The sequence below is a fragment of the Scyliorhinus torazame genome, chromosome 28 (genome assembly GCF_047496885.1).
Source record: "Scyliorhinus torazame isolate Kashiwa2021f chromosome 28, sScyTor2.1, whole genome shotgun sequence".
Lineage (NCBI taxonomy): Eukaryota > Metazoa > Chordata > Chondrichthyes > Carcharhiniformes > Scyliorhinidae > Scyliorhinus > Scyliorhinus torazame.
This window is the reverse complement of record NC_092734.1, coordinates 21,832,606-21,846,888: the sequence shown is the minus strand read 5'-3', so window position 1 is coordinate 21,846,888 and position 14,283 is coordinate 21,832,606.

Sequence of the window (14,283 nt, the reverse complement as noted above, 5' to 3'; positions counted from 1 at the left end):
AGGTCCCCACTCGGTGCCTGGAATGACCCCGTTGCATAAAAGTTCAGGGCCACCGTAACCTTGACGGACACGGGGAGAGGGTGTCCCCCGCCAGTGCCACGCGGTGACAGGTGTGCCAGCAGGTGGCAGATGTGTGCCACGGTTTCCCGGCTCATCCGGAGTCTCCTCCTGCATTCCCGGTCCGTGAGGTCCTGGTATGACTGCCGGGGCCGGTACACACGGGGCGCCCTCGGGTGCCTCCGTTGCCGTGGGGCCGCGACGTCCTCCTCCCCCTCCTCGTCCTGTCGGTCAGGTGTCCCTCCAGCCTGGGCGGCTGCCGCCTGCCCCTCTGCGGCAGCCTGCGCCGCCTCTCTGTCACGCTCCTCCTCCTCCTCCTCCTCATCCAGGGCAACATAGACATGAGCGGCTGCCACCACGGCGGCCAACATCGCTGGATGGTCTGAAAACATGACGGCCTGGTGGGGGGGAGGGGAACGACGACATGTCATCATTGCCCATATCCCCATCTCCCCCCAGCCAGGTGGCATGGACCGCATGGGTCCAACTGTTGGAGGCTGGCACCTGGCCAGGTGGACCAACTCATTTGCCCTCCCATCACCCACCCCGGCACGGCCCCCTCCCCAACCTCCACCCCAGCACGGACCCCCCCCCCCAACCTCCACCCCGGCACGGACCCCCTCCACAACCCCCAACCTCCACACCGGCACGGACCCCCCCCAACCTCCACCCCAGCACCGACCCCCCCCCAACCTCCACCCCGGCACGGACCCCCTCCCCAACCTCCACCCCGGCACGGACCCCCTCCCCAACCTCCACCCCGGCACGGACCCCCTCCCCAACCTCCACACCGGCACGGACCCCCTCCGCAACCCCCAACCTCCACCCCAGCACGGACCCCCCCCCCAACCTCCACCCCGGCACGGACCCCCTCCCCAACCCCCAAACTCCACCCCAGCACGGACCCCCCCCCCCAACCTCCACCCCGGCACGGACCCCCTCCCCAACCCCCAACCTCCACCCCAGCACGGACCCCCCCCCAACCTCCACCCCGGCACGGACCCCCTCCACAACCCCCAACCTCCACACCGGCACGGACCCCCCCCCCAACCTCCACCCCAGCACGGACCCCCCCCCCAACCTCCACCCCGGCACGGACCCCCCCCCCCAACCTCCACCCCGGCACGGACCCCCTCCCCAACCTCCACACCGGCACGGACCCCCTCCGCAACCCCCAACCTCCACCCCAGCACGGACCCCCCCCCCAACCTCCACCCCGGCACGGACCCCCTCCCCAACCCCCAACCTCCACCCCAGCACGGACCCCCCCCCAACCTCCACCCCGGCACGGACCCCCTCCCCAACCCCCAACCTCCACCCCAGCACGGACCCCCCCCCAACCTCCACCCCGGCACGGACCCCCTCCACAACCCCCAACCTCCACCCCAGCACGGACCCCCCCAACCTCCACCCCGGCACGGACCCCCCTCCCCAACCTCCACACCGGCACGGAGCCCCCCCAACCTCCACCCCAGCACGGACCCCCCCCCAACCTCCACCCTGGCACGGACCCCCTCCCCAACCTCCACACCGGCATGGACCCCCTCCGCAACCCCCAACCTCCACCCCAGCACGGACCCCTCCCCCAACCTCCACCCCGGCACGGACCCCCTCCCCAACCCCCAACCTCCACCCCAGCACGGACCCCCCCCCAACCTCCACCCCGGCACGGACCCCCTCCCCAACCCCCAACCTCCACCCCAGCACGGACCCCCCCCCAACCTCCACCCCGGCACGGACCCCCTCCACAACCCCCAACCTCCACACCGGCACGGACCCCCCCCCCAACCTCCACCCCAGCACGGACCCCCCCCCAACCTCCACCCCGGCACGGACCCCCTCCCCAACCTCCACCCCGGCACGGACCCCCTCCCCAACCTCCACACCGGCACGGACCCCCTCCGCAACCCCCAACCTCCACCCCAGCACGGACCCCCCCCAACCTCCACCCCGGCACGGACCCCCTCCCCAACCCCCAACCTCCACCCCAGCACGGACCCCCCCCAACCTCCACCCCGGCACGGACCCCCTCCCCAACCCCCAACCTCCACCCCAGCACGGACCCCCCCCCAACCTCCACCCCGGCACGGACCCCCTCCACAACCCCCAACCTCCACCCCAGCACGGACCCCCCCAACCTCCACCCCGGCACGGACCCCCTCCCCAACCTCCACACCGGCACGGACCCCCCCCCAACCTCCACCCCGGCACGGACCCCCTCCCCAACCTCCACTCCGGCACGGACCCCCTCCCGGCACTCCCCCGGAGCCCAGCCTACTCTAACCACCCCCCCCCCCCCGCCGCACACACACACACACAAGCCGAGACACACCTCTCCTCAGGCAATCAGTCTGCGGCCACGCCATTTCCTGCCCAGAGCCAACCCCCCAGGCCGTCACTCACCTCCTCGCTGGTCGGCGTGAGCCTGGAGCACCGGGTCACGCCGATGAAAAGGAGGTTTGATTCACGTCGACGTGAACGGTCATCACGTCGACGGGACTTCGGCCCATCCGGAAGGGAGAATATCGGCAGGCCGAAAATCGGCTGCCTTGCGCAGACCCGTGACATTCTCCGCGGCAGCGGCGCCATTAACGCCCCGCCGACTTTTCTCCCTTCGGAGACTTCGGCGGGGGCGGGGGCGGGATTCACGGCGGCCAACGGCCATTCTCCGACCCGGCGGGGGGTCGGAGAATGACGCCCCTCATTTGTGTCCTCTTTTGTGAAGACAGAACCAAAGTATGTATTCAGTTGCTCAGTCATTTCTTTGTCCCCTATTATACACTCCCCATTTCTGTCTGTAGGAGACTTACATTCACTTCACCAATCTCTTTCTCTTCACGTACTTATAGAAACTCTTATTGTCAGTCTTTATATTCCCTGCAAGCTTACTTTTGTACTGCAATTTCCCCTTCTTAATCAATTCCTTTTTTGCTGAATTCTAAACTGTTCCCAATCCTCAGACCTATTATTTTTTTGGGTCAATCTGTATGCTTCTTCCTTGGATACTATCTCTAATTTCCTTTGTAAGCAGTGGATTGACGCTCTTACCCATTTTGCTTTTGTGCCAGACAGGAATAAACAGTTGTTGTAGTTACTCCATGCATTCCTTGAATGTTTGCCATTGCCTATCCACTGTCATCCCTTTGAGTAACGCTCCCCAAACTTCAAAGTTTCCTTTATTAAGATTCAGCACCCTCAACTCCGAATCAACTACTTTACATCTTGATAAAAAATTCTATCAGGTTATGGTCGCTCATCCCCAAATGGTCTCACACAGCTACATTGGTAATCATTCACTTTTCATTACACAGCACCCAGTCTAAGATGGCCAGCTCTCTAGTTGGTTCCTCCACATACTGGTCAAGAAAACCATCCTGTATACCCTCCAGGAAATTCTCCTCTACGTTACTGTAGCTAATTTGATTTGCCCAATCTATGTGCAGATTAAAATCACCCATGATCTCAAATATTCCCTTATCACATGCATCTCTAATTTCCTGTTTAATGCCATTCCCAACATTACCACTGCAGTTTGGGGGTCTGTATATGACACCCACTAGTGATTTTTGCCCCTTGGTATTTCTCTCTCTACCCATACAGCCTCCACATTGTCAGAGCTAATATCCTTTCTCACTGTTGTGTTAATTTCCTGTTTAACAAGTGTTATAACCTGCCTGCTTACCACTGGCTGGGAACTAATGGCAATCCCACAATCCTTAGGGAGTATGAGCTTCCCCAATGAGGGGGTCAGAGAAATCATTAGCAGGTCCCTGCGTAAATAAAGCTGGCCAGTATGGAACCCGCTAGAGAGGAGTGAGCAGCAAGGGAGTTATTGCTGGCTGTATATATGTTGTTGCAAATAAATGTTATTTCTTTCAATTCTACAACTCGTGCTGGATTCTTTGTGGCCCTCACAAAACTGGCGACGAGGGTTAAAGTGGATAGCTGTCTACACTGCTGAAGCCACCTCCCTGGATTTTTGTTGGATACAGGTTGGATGTTTATTTTCTATTATACCATGCCTCTGTACAGAAGTTTGGATGTCTTTGATGCTGCGCTGAAAAGTTGGAACCAGTTCGCACAACGGATGCGTTACTATTTCCGGGCAAACAACATCACCGTAAATGAGCGCCAGGTGGTCATTTTGCTCACTGCCTGCGGCCCGCATATGTTTGGAATGATTAGGAGCCTTACGTACCCAGCTGCGCCAGACGCTAAAATGTTTGATGACCTTGTGACCTTAGTGGGGCAACATTTTAACCCAGCCCCGTCCACGATAGTCAAGTGTTACCGGTTTAATACCGCTGAGAGGACCCCAGGAGAATCCCTTGCAGAGTTTCTACCCAAGCTACGCAGGATTGCGGAGTACTGTGACTATGGTGAGACCTTGTCAGAAATGTTACACGAACGTTTGGTTTGCGGTATTAACAACGCGGCCACCCAGAGAAAGTTGTTAGCTGAGCCAACATTGACTTTTCAACAGGCCATTCAAATAGTATTGTCCCGAGAGAGCACAGAACGGGGAGTGCAGGAGATACAGGGAATGGAGGTGCACGCATTGGGGAGCAACCCCTTCTGTCCAAAAGCGCCTCCCCACACCCCTGTGGTACCTTGGGCGGGGCACTGTCTGGATCGACGCCAGTGGCCACCGGACTTTCCCCCCCGAAGGGAGCCTTCTCCCGAACCGATGGATGAGAAGCCATGTCAGTGTCGGACTTGTGGGCGCCGACCCCGTCGCGGACGCCAGTCCTGGGGGCGCCAGAGGCGCCGTCGTTTCGACAGCAACTAGGGCCAGCCCAGGAGCCGTACCTTCTATTTGGATGAACCTGTGGCAACTACTCCCAAGGACATAGATGGCGGACGACTGCCTGCGGCTGTATTGTGTGGCCCCCATTAAGGTGACAGTACGGGTCAATGGTCACCCGCTTGAGATGGAGTTGGACACTGGCGCAGCAGTCTCCGTGATCGCCCAGAGGACATTCGACCGCATCAAGCAGGGTATACAGACCCTTACATTAACCGACACACAGGCCAGCTTGGCCACCTACATGGGGGAACCATTGGACATTGCAGGAACTATGATGATGCCTGTTGTTTATGGACGCCAAGAGGGGCATTTCCCACTTATCGTGGTATGCGGCCACGGGCCCAGCCTGTTGCACCATTTGCGGCTGCAGTGGCAGCACATCCTCCAAACAGGTTTTGAGGGTTGACGGAGGTACTAGGACGGTACCCAGATGTATTACAGCCCTGTTTGGGGACAATAAAAGGGGCCATAGCCCATATCCAAGTTGAACCAGGATCCACGCCGCGCTATTTCCGGGCGCACCCGGTGCCTTACGCCTTGCTCGGGAAGGTAGAAGGGGAGCTCACTCGTTTGGAGTCCTTGTGTATTAACAGGCCCGTCCGTTTCGCTGACTGGGCAGCACCAATTGTACCTGTAATGAAGCCAGATGCCACAGTTCGCTTGTGCAGCGATTATAAACTTACAATGAATTTGGCTTCCCGGCTCGACCGATATCCAATGCCACGCATAGAAGATCTCTACGCGAAGCTTGCTGGCAAACTCTCATTCACGAAATTATATATGAGTCACGCCTACCTACAGTTGGAGCTGGATCCCGGCCATATGTAACTATTAATACACACCGGATCCTGTATGAATATACACGGTTGCCCTTTGGGGTATCCTCTGCCTGTGCTATCTTTCAACGCGTCATGGAGAGCATCTTGAGAGGTTTACCGCATGTCGCTGTCTACTTAGATGATGTTTTGATTACAGGGATGTCGAAGCAGGAAAATTTGGAGGCTGTCCTTAGTCCTTTTGTCGTACAAAGTGTCTCTTTCAGGTGAAGGAAGTAGTCTACCTGGGTTATCGGGTGGACCACAAAGGTTTGCACCCCGTTGCAGAGAAGGTGCGTGCAATTCAATAGGCCCCCACCCCAACTGACACTTTGCATCTTCATTCTTTTCTCGGCCTCGTAAACTATTACAGGAAGTTCCTCATCAATCTGGCAATTACGCTGGCCCCGTTGCACCTTCTGTGAAAGAAGAATTACACCTGGGTTTGGGGTCAGCCGCAAGAAACCGCTTGCCTGCGGGTAAAACAACAATTATCATCGTCTGGGTTACTAACCCACTATGATCCTGGAAAGCCTTTGCTCATCACGTGTGATGCATCCCCGTATGGTATTGGGGCCGTCCTGTCCCACAAGATGGAGAACGGGGTTGAGCGGCTGATAGCTTTCGCCTCCCGCATATTGACTGCAGCGAAAAGTAGTACGCGCAGATCGAGAAGGAGAGCCTGGCGGTGGTCTTTGCGGTGGAATGCTTCCACCAGTATGTGTACGGCCACCACTTCACTATCGTGACTGATCATAAGCCTCTGCTGGGACTTTTCCGAGAGGATAAGCCAATACCGCCCATTGCTTCCGCACGGATCCTGCGCTGGGCTTTGTTGCTCGCTGCCTACGAGTATTATCTGGAGCATAAACAGGGACCCAGATAGCGAATGCCGACGCACTGAGCCGATTGCCTATGTCGACCAGCCCCATTTCGACCCCCACGACCAGTGAGGTGGTTGCAACCCTAAATTTTATGGACTCCTTGCCTGTCACAGCATCACAGATCCTTGAGTGGACCCAGACGGAGCCAGCCCTGTCAAAGGTTCAGCACATAGTCGTAACATAAACAGCTCCCAGGGGAGTTGCGGGCATTTTCCTCCAAGCTGTCAGAATTTAGCGTGGAAGACAGTATCCTCTTGTGGGGGACGTGTGTGATTGTCCCGGAAAAGGACAGGAGCTGATACCAAAGGAGTTGCACGATGGGCATCCGGGTGTGACCAAATTGAAAATGTGGCCCAGAGTTACGTCAGGTGGCCAGGCCTCGACACCGACATTGAGAAGGTGGTCCAAAACTGCTCCATTTGCCAGGAGCATCAGAAGCTTCCACCGGCCGCACCCCTACATCACTGGGAATGGCCAGGGCGGCCTTGGGCATGCTTGCATGCAGATTTCGCCGGCCCTTTTCAAGGATCCATGTTCCTTCTATTAATCGATGCCCAGTCTAAATGGTTAGAAGTGCATAAGATGGTAGGCACCACGTCCTGCGCAATAATCGAGAAGATGCGTTTGTTTTTCAGTACGCATGGCCTCCCAGAGGTGCTGGTCACGGACAACGGCACTCCGTTCACAAGTGAGGGGTTTGTGAGGTTCATGAAGATGAACAGCATACGCCATATCGGCTCCGCTCCATATCACCCGGCTTCCAATGGGTTGGTGGAGCACGCAGTGCAGACATTCAAACGGGGCCTAAAGAAGCGGTCGTCCGGGTCTATGGACACGAGCTGGCTCGTTTTTTGTTTTCGTACAGGACCACTCCACATGCGGTGACTGCGGTAGCTCCCGCGGAACTCCTAATGGGTTGGAGACTTCACACCCGGCTGAGCATGGTTTTCCCGCACATTGGCGCAAAAGTACGCCGCACTCAAGAACGGCAGGGACATGGCCATTCTCGGCATCGGCCGATTCGGCAGTTTGCACCCGGTGACCCAGTGTTCATTCGAAATTTTGCTGGTGGTGCCCAGTGGGTCCCTGGCATTATCTTTCGCTGAACGGGCCCTATCTCTTACCAGGTGCAAGCCCAGGGTCATCTCCAGCGCAAGCATGTAGACCACGTTCAGTCCAGAAGACCATTTCTTCCAAAGATTCCCCGCCCCCCGGATCTTACTTCTACAGCCAGAGACCAGACACAGTGGAGAGTATTCCTCACAATCTTCCTCTGGTATCGCACTCAAATCTGCGCAGGTCGTTGCAGAACCGCGTGGAAATAGGGACACCGTCATGACTGAGGCAGTGGACTCCGACTCTGAGATGAAGACACAGGACACCTCAGAGTGGGAGTCCTGGGGACCACGGGCTGTGGATGTACAACCGTTACGCCGTTCATCATGGAAGCACCGTTCTCCGTCTCGTTACGCGCCGCCCGATCCAGCGCCTCATGCAAATGGTGTCCAGCCTGCGGCAAAACGAGTCCAATGCCCTCCTTCGCCAGGGTCTTCGGTGGATTCCTTGGACTTTGGGGGGGAGGGATGTTATAACCTGCCTGCTTACCACTGGCTGGGGACTAATGGCAATCCCACAATCCTTACGGTGTATGAGCTTCCCCAATGAAGGGGGGCGGGGCGGAGAAATCATTAGCAGGTCCCTGCATAACTAAAGCTGGCCAGTATGGAACCAGCTAGAGAGAAGTGAGCAGCAAGGGAGTTACTGCTGCTGCTGTGTATATATATTTGTTGTTGTAAATAAATGTTATTTCTTTATATTCTACAACTCGTGCTGGATTCTTCGTGGCCCTCACAAAAACAAGCAATGCCACTCTACCACCTTTTCCTTTTTACCTGTCCTTCCTGAATACTGAATACCCTGGGACATTCAGTTGTCATCCCTGGTCACCTTGCAGCCATGTCTCCATCATCCCAGTTATATCATTCCCATTTACATCCATCTTTGTGGTTAGTTCATCGACTTTAATGCAAATGCTCTGCGCATTAAGGCACAAAGCTTTTAAGTTAGTCTTTTTAACATTGTTTGTCTTGCTCCCAATATTTTTCATTATAGCCCTGTTTGAATTCTGTTCTTGGTTTCTTTGCTTGTCTCTTTTCTTAGTCTCCTTTTTACATTTCATTTTTGTCCTTGCTCCCTCCTTCTCTGACCCCTTACATAGATTCCCATCCCCCTGGCATATGTTAAAATCCTCCCCAACCGCTCTAGCAAACACTCCCCCTGGGATATCAGTCACAGTCCTGCCCAGGTGCAACCCCTCCAATTTGTACAGGGCCCACCTCCCTCAGAACTGGTCCCAATGCACCAGGAATCTGAAACCCTCCCCTTGACACCATCTCTTCAACCACATATTCATCCGATAGATCCTGTTGTTTCTACTCTGACGAGCTTGTGGCACCGGTAGCAATCCTGAGATCACTTCCTTGGAGGTCCGATTTCTTAACTTTCTTCCTAGCTCACTGTATTCTGCTTTTAGGACCTCATCCCCTTTTTTTACCTATGTAGTTTGTACCGATGCGTACCATGAAAACTGGCTGTTCACCCTCCCCCTCCAGAATGTCCTGTACCCACTCCGAGACATCCTTGACCCTAACACCAGAGAGGCAATATACCATCCTGGAGTCTCGTTTGTGGCCACAGAAACACCTGTCTATTCCCCTTAAAATTGAAGCCCCCATAATATTGCACTGGTACGCTTTTTACTCCTCCCCTCTGCAGCAGAACCAACCATGGTGCAACGAGTTTAGCTGCCACTGCTTTCCCCTGAGAGATCATTCCCCCAAACAGTATCCAAAGCGGTATATTTGTTTTGCCTGGGAATGGCCACAGGAGATTCCTGCACTACCTGCCTATCTCTCTCTTGCTCTGTCTGGTGGTCACCCATTCCCTTCCTGCCTGCGGAGTCTGAGTCTGCAGTGTGACCATCTCTCTATAAGTGCTATCCACGATACTCTCTGCCTCACAGATGCTCCACAGTGTCCCCAGTTGCCACTCCAGCTCTGAAACTCGAGCTTCCAGGAGCTGGAGCTAGAGACACACATGCTGACCCGGGGTACTGGAACTGTCCCCGGCCTGCCACATGGAGCAAGAGGCAGAAACCAAGACTTCAAGCTCTCCTGCCATGGTTTACCTCTTTAAATTAAATTAAAACTTGGAGATTACTTTATATTAGATTAAATCCAGTTCTCTATGGCAGTTCTTTCTAAAAAACAAGAAAATATTATAAGCTTTGGCGATAGACGTTAAGGACTTAACCTGCGGAACTCAAATCCCCAATCTCTTCCAAAATATCTGAGGAATCGTTGAGTGGGGTACACTTCCCTGTACAAAATTGAAGTCAGAGGAATTTTCCCCCAAAATGTCAAAGTGTCAGGGTCTGATTTGGGGGGTCGGTGGGGCAAGGAAATCTCATCGGCGCAAATCCCATTATGGCACTCTTGTGCGATTTAGCATTCGACTCATAGTATTATGTGGAGAATCTGAACCTTAGGGAAGGTGCAGAATAATGGGTTAATTCTAACTATGTAATGTGTTAACGAGACGCAGCATACATTGGACATTTCTTGACGACAGGAGGCAGACCGCTGTTGGCCTTTGACATGATCTTCTAGTCCTGTCGCTGGTAATGGGATTTCCCATTGAGTCCACACCAGGCCACTGGGAAACCTGCGGTGGGGGTGGGCCATCAGCAGGAGTGGACGATCTCGCCCATCATCGCAAGAAGTGATGCACTGTCTCATGATCTTGCTCTCTGTTGTATGACCTCATAATTAAGATGCAGTTACCGTTAGAGATGCTGTAATGAATTTAATGTTTCTCTTACCTGTGCAGATTCTCTCTGTAAATACCCCATGTTAGCAAAACGAGACAAGAATATTATAGATATTGCTTCTACCCAGAACTGGTGAGCTGCAGTGGGGCGCCCATTGGGCACCAACATCTCTCACATACATTTGGCCTGGCAACGGCAATAAAGCTCACCACTGTTCTCCACCACTCGGCTGCGCAATAGTTAAAATCTACTGCCTTGTATTCAAGACTTTGATTGAGCCATCCTTCCACGCTGGTTAATCGTCTCTGTGAATCATTACATAATACCTAATTTATCCATGACTGCAAGAGAAAGGCACAGCAGATGGGGGTAGATAAGAAAGTAAATGACTAAAGCATCAATTTGTGTGGTACTAGCATCTGCAGGAAGGAAGAAGCACTTAACGAAGGCTAACAATGAAATTCCATGCTCACTTACATATTGCGAGCTTTTTGATGACCTGGAGAGATTGGTTGTCATACATTTTTATTGTATAAAATGCAAAGCTGTTTTTGAAATTCTATGCAATAGTTGTTGAATAGGACTAACATTGTACCAACGGTAAATGTTCACACAGCAACAGCCAGTCAAATGTTTTGCTCCCTCTTTGATCATATTCCTTGATTATAAGCATAATTATACTTTCCTTAGATGATCCTTTTTCTGGAAAATTGGTGTTTCAAACTGCAGAAAGTGGGTTTTAGCTGTCATCTCTTGCTGAATTAACTGCTATGCACTAGCTTTATTACCATACATCCCAGGAGTTATAGTTAGGATTAATCTGTCAAAAGGGATGTTTTTGTGTTGATGAATATGACATGTGACTATTAATGATGTTGATTTTATCTCTTGAGATTAGCATGATTTAGTTCAGATGGGTAATAATGTCATTTGGTTGATGTAGTAGATCTGTTTACGAGCTGATTAAATTGTAAGACCTTGCTTCATTTCATGCTATTTGGTTTACAGCTTCATTACTGCAATCACAAAAGCTGTGGAAATGTCTCACATCTTATGTCACAATAAATCATCGTTTAAGATTGCTGCATGCTTAAGAGCTGAGTTACACTTTATATGTGGCATACATTTCTCAACAAAAATATTTATTAAGAATTCATTTACCAATATAATCTCCACTGGTTGTACCTTAATAGTAGTCTTCAATAATCCTGCAGTTTTTGTATACATTATCTGTTACTATGAGATAATTGGTAAACTAAAAATAGCTGATTTTGATTTTTTTTTGGGGAAAATGGCATTATTTGTATTGCCTTTCACAGCGATGACTTGTGGTATGAGTGATAACTCAATAATTCTACTGAGTCGCCATTTGAGTAACCATGAAATAGGGTTCCAAACATTATTTTTAGATTTACCAGAATAAGATAAAATTTCTTTGTGAAAATAAAATTTGAATGTGGACCATAGTTCTCTGAAAGATGTCTGTTGAAATTGAAACTTATGATACAGTAAACCAGTATGATCTTTAAAGTCAGAGAAAAATGTTTTGCAAGCAAGACTCACGTTTCTGCTTTTCAAGCTTCCTCAGAATCCTTCTCATATTTATTTTAGTTTCTGTCAATTTTCTGTCTACTCAAACAATTCTCATTTATGTTTGAATGGTGACGAATTGATTCAAACTTTGGGGATGTTTGGAGGGAATAAGATTAGGAATCTTCTAAAAAGGAATCCAAACTTTGAATTTAAAAGCTAAGTTAAAATTCTAACAGCTTTTGGAATGCACCTGAATTCTGCATGGCTTACCATTGAACCATATGGTATTGAGAAGTAGAGACTAGAAAGGCATTACAAAAAAAAAAAGACTTACATTTATATAGCACCCTTCATGACCATCAGATGTCCCAAAGCTTTTTGTTACCAATGAAATACTTTTGAAATGTGGTCACAATGTGGGAAATTAGGTTTGATTTATTTTCTGCACTGAGGTGGATAATCTCATATGGAGCAGTATCAAAGCGATTACAATTACCTTCAATATCCTGGGCATGGAAACAACATTTAGCTCCTGTTTCTGATTGTCATTTAGGGACCCATGTGAGAAAGTGGATGTTGTCTGATGGGGGCAATGTAGAAAAATTCTATCAAACACCATGAATGTTAATTAAATAGAGTGTCATTGGATTCCATCAGTATCCTGGCAACAGCAGTCTGGTTCTGATAGCCAAAGACAAGATTTTGATGTGTTTATAAATGAATTACCTGTGGACATTCTAAAGTTTGTTAATATGCAGTGAGGATGTTTACACTCCAAACCCAAGAGAAGAACAACGGTATGTCAGATATCTTAGTGCATTTCATAGATTCATAAAAATCAAGGTATATTTGTTCAAGTTTGTGCTTGTGAAGCTATTTATGGTAATGCCCTTAGTCTGCTAATAATCCTCTGTAAATGTTCTTCTAACTTTCTCCTTTAAACTTTTCGTAATAATCCTGAGTTTATGTTCCCTTGCACCAATTCACCAAGTATTGGAAACATTCTCTCGTTATTTACTCTCAAGCCTTTCAGCATTTTGAATGGGACTCTGCTTTATTACTGTGCCCCACCGAGGCCACACTTAGTCCCATTTCCTGCACCAACGAGCTCTGCTCGCCATGCAGGAAGAGATCGGGGAGCCATAAGGGTGCCAGGCTGGCAGTGGCATGGTGCCCAAGTGACATCAGGGGTGCCAGGGTACCACCCTGCCCAGAACCCGACCACCCTGTGGCCCCCGATTGCCTGGGAGACCCCCAAAGTGCCCGTATGCCTGGCCCACATTGGTGGAGACCAGTGCTAAAAGGCGCTCGCTCGGATCTCCGAGTCGTGGGTGTTAGATCCCGCGCCTTGGGAAACTCCGGCGTGAACAGATTCAAGTGAGCCTGACTGCACATTTGAATATGCAAATTTGGATCCCACCCATTGTGGCCGGGATTCAGATCTCGCGAGACGTAACAAGGTTGTTAAATCTCGCGAGAGTCATGTGCCAAGTCGGCTGCGTTGAGGCCGACTTGGCAGCCATTAGATCGCAGCCATTATTTATTTTCTTACTGTGCTAATCTTTGCTGCAGAATTTTTCATCAGATTGCCATTGGTATCATTAGCATATTTTGATACGATTTCTCGCAATTCTATATCCAAACTAAATGTAAAATAAGTGGTCAACTGTTTTTATTAGCACAATAACCAGATTATGTAATTATGTATTCCCCAGTAATTGCACCAATGTGGATGAGATGAGATATATCGGAGAATCTAACTTTTTTCATCTGCTTTATGTTTGACAATATAGTATATAATGATTGGAATCATTTGTGTTTTACAGGTTATACATGTCTGCAACTCTTTGATAGCACATTTGAAGCCTAACGTATTCACAGCTAATTTGCTAACAAATGCTAAATAAAGCTCTGAATTATGCTTGGATCAGTACTTCTAAATAATTGGAGTGAACTTGAAAATGCACTGAGCATAATTTTATTTTCATACATGAACGATATACTACAGGTGGAGATATATGTGGCATGTAACGTAAGGAATTCTTTTACTGTTCATGACTTTTATTAATAAGTGTTTAATTACATGTTATTTTTTTCTTTCTTCCTATTATTAAAATAAAAATGAATGTGGGAGAGATTATTTCCTAATGGGTCACCAGTGCTCTTTCACAACACTGATAATCCATAGGTACTGCAGGGGTGAATGAGTTTTGAAGATCTGTTTCCGGAATGAAAAATAAAGAAAGTGTTGTGGATTGGTGCGAAAATGATCAGTTTGGAACTGTAGTTTCGATAGTTTCCCTGAATAATATTTTCACTTTTGATCAATGAGGAGCACTTTTTGCCAGACAAAATTAT